General features: G+C 39.8%; 1 pseudogene; it reads left to right on the forward strand.

Annotated features, from left to right (window-relative positions):
- Positions 1–3,831: 3,831 nt before the first annotated feature.
- LOC102121596 (ubiquitin-protein ligase E3A-like) lies at positions 3,832–7,748 on the forward strand (annotated as a pseudogene).
- Positions 7,749–8,962: the final 1,214 nt, after the last annotated feature.

Consider the following 8,962-nt stretch of genomic DNA (forward strand, 5'->3'; position numbering starts at 1 on the left):
ATATGTGAAGGCAGGGACAGCAGCTGAGGAGTGAAACTGGGAAGGAGCCTGGGAACCCTGTTGTTGCCTCTGCATCTGGTTATGGGCCTGGAAAGACTGTTGGCCCGTGTGTTCAGGCTTTCCAGAGAAAAAGAACCAGTAGAATCTATCTGCCTGCCTATCTATCTATCTATCTATCTATCTATCTATCTATCTATCTATCTACCTACCTACCTATCTATCATCTATCCATCTATCTGTATATCATCTGTCTGTGTATCATCTATCTGTGTATCATCTATCTATCTATCCATCTATCTATCTATCTATCTATCATCTATCAATCATCTATCTATATCTATCCATCTATCTGTCTATCATCTATCTGTGTATCTGTCTCTACCTATCTATCCATCCATCCACCCATCTTTCTATCTATGGAATTGCCTCACGTGTTTACGAAGTCTGGGAAGTCTTAAAATCTGCAGGGAGACTGTCAAGCCTGAGATCCTGGAGAGCTGGTAGTGCAGATAAAGGCTGAAGGCAGTCTGTTGGAGAAGTTCCTCTTGCTCAAGGAGGCTGATCTTTTTGTTCAGTTCAAGCCTTTAATGTGTTGGATGAGGCCCACCCACATTATGGAAGGCAATCTACTTTACCTAAAGTTCACTGATTTAAATGTTAATCTCATCTCAAAACACCCTCTGAGTTGACATATAAAATTACCCATCACAGTCAGCAAAGCTTGCAGTCAGGAAGAAGAGCTAGATACAGAGGAGGGAAAACATGAATGAGGGCTGGAATCTGCCAGCACTTCTGCCTCTATCCCTTGTTGCGCTAACAATGATGGTCTTTGAAGAGTCAATGGCTACCGTTCACTTCTGCCTTCCAAATCTTGCTCAGGTTTCCCAGAAGATAATTCTGGGAATCATAGTGCTAGTAGACCAGTTGGCATGCATCAAACTACATAGTCAACCCATTGTTAACTTGGCATCATATATACCTTTTTAACTTATATTTAACTTTCTAACATGTTGCAACCACCCCTCAAGCAACCTCACACCTGCTAACCTTCTTGCCCCAAAAGGATACAAAGTCTCATGTGTCATCTAATCCATCTCTGGGTGATGTTATTACCCTTTAAGCTGCATCACACTTTTCCGTTGATATCTTGTAGCCTGAATGCTGAGGTATAAGACTAACCAACTATTAGTACATCTGATGATCAATACTAGCTTAATGGGAGAAGGGGAAGAAAGGAACATAATTGGTTAATATACACACAAATATTCATCTGAAAGTAAGAAAAACAATAGTCAAAATTACTAGTCTTTGTTTTTATAACTGGACAGACAGGCTTAACTGGTGTTATCATTCCCTTCTTCCTCTGCCCATTCCTGCTGGTCATCGTTCTTTCTGAGTGGGATAACTAAAAGTTTCATTCCTTATTATACAATATGATATAACTAGCTATAACTTCCCTGCCAAGTGTTGTCCCCAAGCTGGTGTCATAACTAAGTTTCCCAAAGGTTATTCAGCTGTTCTATCAGACCAGTGGCTAATTGGGAGCATGGTAAGACTAGTCAGTACTATACATGTGAGCTTATTGTCATATTTTATTTGATAGAATATGATCTCCTGGTTTGGAAACAAGGCTGTGTGTGACACTTTGATAATTAACGAGGCCTTCTCTGAGTCTACAAGAACTGATTTTGGCAGGAGCATTGTGGGCGGGGAAGGCACATTTACATGCAGAGTGAGTGTCTTTTCCAGTGAGAACAAACCACTGCCCTTCCATGGTGCCTCCAGATGACTAGAGGATTCTCTCAGGTAGTGAAGCTACATCAGAGATTCAGGGATGGGCTCTGCTGCTGGCAGATTGAGCACTCAGCAGTGGCTGGATTAGATCCACCTTACTGAGTCCATATATAACCTTCAACTCTACCACCACGGCCAATTGATTAATGAGGTTGTTGGGCAAGAAGTGGGATGACGTGGAAAACAGCCAAATGGATATCCGCATACTAGGTCATCTTGTCCATGTTATTAATAAGATCCTCCTCTGCTGAGATAACTCTTCAGTGAGCAGTCACATGGAATCTGAACAATTTTACACGGTGGGCATTCAGAGAACTCCATTTATATTCCCTTTCTCAATAATTATTTTGTCTTCATTTTTTCTAATCATGTTTTTCCCCCCACAGACTCTGCCCAATCAGTCAAATATGAAGCTACTTCCCATAAATCAGTGTAGATCTCTACCTGCTGGGAGGCTTTCACTTCCTATTGTCCCTCACAGCCACACCTGGGTGGGCTGTGGTGCTATCGTTGTCTATTTCTGAGTGATGCTTGCATATCATGCAGAACCATCTAAATCAGGCCTAACATTTCCTTTTCAGTCAACTGAAATGAGGAACTCACCACAAGACCACTTCTATTGTTACATGAAAACACCCACTACGTTTAGTAGCTTAAAAGAATAACAATTTTATTTGATTGCTATTCTGTGGGTCAGGAATTCACAAGGTGCATAGTGGGAACAGCTTGCCTCTGCTCCATGTGATATATGCTGGACTGGACCACATCAGATGACTGACTTGAGATCATTACATCTGGGGCCTCAGTTCTCGCTGTTGCTTGCACTCTGATTCTCCTTCGTATCCTCTCCTTCTGTTTGTGTCATCCTCACCTCATCAGTCTGGAAGAATAGCTGTACTTCTATGGCTGTGCAGAGCTCCTAGCAGCAACAAAGCTGGGATGCAGCCCTTCTAAAGGCTCAGTTCCAGAGCTGCAGAGCATCACCTCCACTGAATTCTAGTGTTTATAAAGTAACCTAGTTTATTCAGCATCAATTGAAGGTGCAAGAGCTACACCAGGGCATGAATTTTGGGAGGCATAATTCTTTGAGAACTTCTGCAACTGACCAGTGTACGTACTTTTGGAATTTTTTTTTAAAGAAAATGTTGTTGCCTACATAAAAATCATAGACTGGGCCGGGCATGGTGGCTCATGCCTGTAATCCCAGCACTTTGGGAGGCCAAGGTGGGCAGATCACAAGGTCAGGAGTTTGAGATCAGCCTGGCCAACATGGTGAAACCCCGTCTCTACTAAAAATACAAAATTAGTCAGATGTGGTGGTGGACGCCTGTAATCTCAGCTACCTGGGAGGCTGAGGCAGGAGAATCGCTTGAAACTGGTAGGTGGAAGTTGTAGTGAGCCTAGATCATGCCACTGCACTCCAGCCTGGGCAACAAGAGCGAAACTCTGTCTCAAAAAAAAAAAAAAAAAAAAAAAAAAAAAAAATCATAGCCCCATAGCTCTATAACCTATAATTTACATACAGAGGGATAATGTATATTGCAATATTCAGGGTTTCTCCTAACATCATAGAAATACATTGATAGTGATAGCTCTTGAGTGAAAGGCAAATTCATTCTCTTGTTTCTCTGTTGGAAATACCACAGGAATAGTAAATGAAATGTCCCCAGCCGTGGTCGTATTTATTTTTCCTGCACTGCTCATTGGCTGTTATCAACCCTTTAGAATAAACTTGTTCAGCAAGTTTATTGGGCATTGCTCGGTGTCCCAAATTGCTAGCTGATACTTTAAAATCTGATCTTATGTGTTTTTCTTCCTCGTCACCACTTGTGATCCTGTCGCTCTTTGGCCGTTTAAACTAAGCCACAAATCTCAGGCTGTCAGTGAAGGGAAGACTAAAAAGAACACAGCATGAACAAAGAGTCGAATCCTTAGCTTTTTGTTCTAAAATGAGCTTTTATAATACTTAATAGAGTGATAGCATTTTGTATTTGTAAAATCTGAACTTTTTAGGGAAGAAAATATGTGAGGCTTTAAGGCAGCTATTGCTTGGAGGATAAGAATGTAGAACTTACATCTTAAACAACAGAATAGAAGAAGATGTGAGATTACTAAGAGCAGTTTCCCTCCAAAAAGACTAAGTACAGTCACTTCAGAAAACTGTTCGGCAGTTTCTGATAAAGTGAAACATTCATCTACCCTTTGACCCAGCAAGTTTACACCTTGTCTAGGGACACATAGTGCTAGTAGATCAATTTACCCAAGAGAAATAAAAATATATGTCCGAAAGTATTTGTATGTAAACATTCATAGCAATTTTATTCATAGTATTAAAAAATTGGGAATAATCTAAATGTCTATTAGGTGACTAGATAAACAAGCTGTAAAATTTTCATATGGATTTTAAAGATGTGACTTACTTAACAGAAGAGAAGGTATATGAAATTCTTGAATTATGTAGAGAAAGAGGATTATTCCCCTTTAATCTGTGTTACTGGAAGAGTTTTTTTCTAGTACTGAGGCATTGGTACAGAGCTTCCGGAAAGTTAACACACCAAGGAAGAACTGAAGTCTCTTCAAGCAAAGGATGAAGACAAGGATGAAAATGAAAATGAAAAAGCTGCATCTTCTGCTGCTACTATGGAAGAAGACTCAGAAGCATCTTCCTCAAGGACAGGTGATAGCTCACAGGGAGACAACAATTTGCAAAAATTAGGCCCCGGTCATGTGTCTATGGATATTGATGCCATTAACAAGGTCTACACCAGATTGCTCTCTAATGAAAAAATTCAAACAGCCTTTCTCAATGCACTTGTATATTTGTCACCTAATGTGGAATGTGGCTTGATGTATCACAACGTATACTCTCAAGATCCTAATTATCTGAATTTGTTCGTTATCGTATGGAGAATAGAAATCTCCACAGTCCTGAATATCTGGAAATGGCTTTGCCATGATTTTGCAAAGCAATGAGCAAGCTACCCCTTGCAGCCCAAGGAAAACTGATCAGACTGTGGTCTAAATACAATGCAGACCAGATTCGGAGAATGATGGAGACATATCAGCAACTTATTACTTACAAAGTCGTAAGCAATGAATTTAACAGTCGAAATCTAGTGAACGATGATGATGCCATTGTTGCTGCTTCGAAGTGCTTGAAAATGGTTTACTATGCAAATGTAGTGGGAGGGGAAGTGGACACAAACCACAATGAGGAAGATGATGAAGAGTCCATCCCTGAGTCCAGTGAGCTTACACTTCAGGAGAAGAAAGAAGAAACAAGAAAGGTCCTTGAGTGGACCCTCTGGAAACTGAACTTGGTGTTAAAACCCTGGATAGTCAAAAATCACTTACTCCTTTTGAAGAGTTTATTAATGAACCACTGAAGGAGGTTCTAGAAATGCATAAGGATTATACTGTTTTCAAAGTAGAAGCAGAGAACAAATTCTCTTTTATGGCATATCCCTTTATAGTGTATGCTGTCACAAAGAATCTGGGATCATATTACAACAACAGAATTCACATGTACAGTGAACGAAGAATCACTGTTCTCTACAGCTTAGTTCAAGGACAGCAGTTGAATCCATATTTGAGACTCATCGTTAGATGTGACCATATAATAGATGATGCATTTGTCTGGCTAGAGATGATTACTATGGAAAATCCTGCAGACTTGAAGAAGCAGTTCTATGTGAAATTTGAAGGAGAACAAGGAGTTGATGAGGGAGGTGTTTCCAAATAATTTTTTCAGCTGATTGTGGAGGAAATCTTCAATCCAGATATTGGTATGTTCACATACGATGAACCTACAAAATTGCTTTGGTTTAATCCATCTTCTTTTCTTTTCCTTTTTTGAGATGTAGTCTCGTTCTGTCACCCAGGCTGGAGTACAGTGGCACGATCTCCGCTCACTGCAACCTCCGCCTCCTGGGTTCACGCCATTCTACTGCCTCAGCCTCCCAAGTAGCTGGGACTACAGGCGCCCACCACCACGCCTGGCTAATTTTTTTTTTTTGTACCCTTTAGTAGAGACAGGGTTTCACTATGTTAGCCAGGATGGTCTCAATCTCCTGACTTCGTGATCCGCCCACCACGGCCTCCCAAAGTGCTGGGATTACAGGCGTGAGCCACCATGCCCAGCTAATCCATCTTTTCAAACTGAGGGTCAGTTTACTCTGATTGGCATAGTACTGGGTCTGGCTATTTACAATAACTGTATACTGGATGTACATTTTCCCATGGTTGTCTACAGGAAGCTAACGGGGAAAAAAGGAACTTTTCGTGACTTGGGAGACTCTCACCCAGTTCTGTATCAGAGTTAAAAAGATTTATTGGCGTATGAAGGGAATGTGGAAGATGACATGATGATCACTTTCCAGGTATCACAGACAGATCTTTTTGGTAACTCAATGATGTATGATCTAAAGGAAAATGGTGATAAAATTCCAATGACAAATGAAAACAGGAAGGAATTTGTCAATCTTTATTCTGACTACATTCTCAATAAATCAGTAGATAAACAGTTCAAGGCTTTTTGGAGAGGTTTTCATATGGTGACCAATGAATCGCCCTTAAAGTATTTATTCAGACCAGAAGAAATTGAATTGTTTATATGTGGAAGCCAGAATCTAGATTTCCAAGCACTAGAAGAAACTACGGAATAAGATGGTGGCTATACCAGGGACTCCATTCTGATTAGGGAGTTCTGGGAAATCATTAATTCATTTACAGATGAACAGAAAAGACTCTTCTTGCCATTTACAATGGGCACAGACAGAGCACTTGTGGGAGGAGTAGGAAAATTAAAGAAGATTATAGCCAAAAATGGCCCAGACACAGAAAGGTTACCTACATCTCATACTTGCTTTCATGTGCTTTTACTTCCGGAATATTCAAGCAAAGAAAAACTTAAAGAGAGATTGTTGAAGGCCATCACATATGTCAAAGGATTTGGCATCCTGTAAAACAAAACAAAATAAAACAAAAAAAAAAGGAAGAAAAAATTAAAAACATTTAAAAATAAAACAAGAGGGATAAATTTTTGGTGGTAATAGTGTCCCAGTACAAAAAGGCTGTAAGAAAACCACAGTGGTCACCTATGTCTGTGACTCCCTTCTGGGAACATGTGGGCCAGAACAGCAGATTTCAGCTACACGTATGAACAAATCCTTTATTATTATTATAATTTTTTGAGTGAAAGTGTTACATATTCTTTCACTTGTATGTACAGAGAGGTTTTTCTGAGTATTTATTTTAAGGGTTAAATCACTTTTGCTTGTGTTTATTACTGCTTGAGGTTGAGCCTTTTGAGTATTTAAAAAATAAATACCAACAGAACTACTCTCCCAAGCAAAATATTGCCGCCATTTGTAGACCATGTAACCTTCAAGTATGTGCTGCTTTTTTGTCCCTGTATCTAACTCAAATCAGGAGCTATATATATTTTTTAGTGATTTGCTTTTGAAACCTGAAATTTTGAAAACAGTGTGATGCAATTACTGCTCTTCTAACCCCCAAAGAGTTTTCTGTGCAAAATCTTGAGAATCAATAAAGATGGATGGGAGAAATTGGAAAAAAAAATTCATACAATGTAACATAATGGAATAAATTACTAATAGTGCCACATGCATGCATCTCAAAAACATGACGCTGAGTGGATGAAGCCAGACCCCAAATAGCACACACTGCATGATTTCATTTTTATGAAATTCTGGCACACTCAAAATTAATCTGTGATGATAGAAATCAGAAAAGTGTTTGCCTAGGAGTGATAATTGATGGGGGAGTGGGAAGCATAAGAAAAATTTCTGGGGTGATAGAATATTCTATATCTTGATAAGGCTATAGGTTACATAAGTGTATACATTTATTAAAACTCATTGAATTGTTCATATACTCTATGTAAGTTATACCTTAGTGAAAGAAAGGAGATAAAAGTCTATCTAGCGGAAGCGAGGAGGAGATTTGGAGAGAAAGTACACATGGTTTGGATACTAGTGTGTACTGAAGTTACCTCTTTCCCCAGCCTTGCTGACCACACTTTGTTTCTCTTGACCCAAGAATGTCCAACATGGCATCGGAGACTGTATGGCTAAGGTGTCCAGGTAATGAACTGAGAGAGTCTAACAGAATCTAGCCGATATGTTTGGCTGTGTTCCCACCCAAATCTCATCTCGAGCTGTAGCTCCCATAATCCTCATGGTTTGTGGGAGGGATCTGGTGGGAGGTAATTGAATCATGGGGACAGATTTTTTCCCACGATGTTCTTGTGATAGCGAATATGTCCTGTGAGAACTGATGGTTTTATAAAGGACAATTATTTTGCACACACTCTCTTGCCCATCACCATGTAAGACGTCCTTTTGCTCCTCCTTCGCCTTCCGCCATGATCGTGAGGCCTCCCCAGCCATGTGGAACTGTGAGTCCATTAAACCTCTTTTTCTTTATAAACTACCCAGTCTCTGGTATTTCTTCACAGCAGTATGAAAATGGACTAATACACTAGACCTCACTGTGTATGAGGTAGAGCAAAGAAAAGCCACTTAGATTTTCCCAATCCCTTCATTCTATGTCCTCTTTTCCTACTGGAGGTAGGTTGCAGCATTCTGGGACAGAGCTAGTGAACCTAAGGGAAACTTGATTGGGTTTAGAGGAAGTCAGTTGTAGATGCCAACTCCAGTTGCCTCTTACACCTGGTGCCAGGACAATGCAAACCCACCCACCAGTAAAAACCATTCCCAGGGAGAAAGGAGCTGAGGAACAAAGGCTTGAATTGACTGAGTTTAATATTGAGTCGCTACATTTTAAAATGGTAGCAATTGAGTTTAACTTGAATGACAAGGTAAGATGTTTCAATCGTCAAGGAGAAATATGTTCTCAAGAGCCAAGTTGATTTTAGTTAAACAAAATCTTCTCATCCTCAATAGGTGCTCAGAGCCATTTATAAGAATCTTCCTCTCTCTTTCCCTCTCTCAAATAAACATTAATAACTTAAGGCTATATTTGTGAGAGGAAATTCTACAGCACCTACCAGTGGGCATGTGAGCTCAGCTGAGGTGGCAGGGAAGAACTCCAGACATGAAATTGATAGAATTACAAAAATTAAAATGCAGCAACATTTAGAAATATGACACTAACCGTGAAAAATAATTTTTGCAATTATAGACCA

This window comes from Macaca fascicularis, chromosome 3 (genome assembly GCF_037993035.2).
Source record: "Macaca fascicularis isolate 582-1 chromosome 3, T2T-MFA8v1.1".
NCBI lineage: Eukaryota > Metazoa > Chordata > Mammalia > Primates > Cercopithecidae > Macaca > Macaca fascicularis.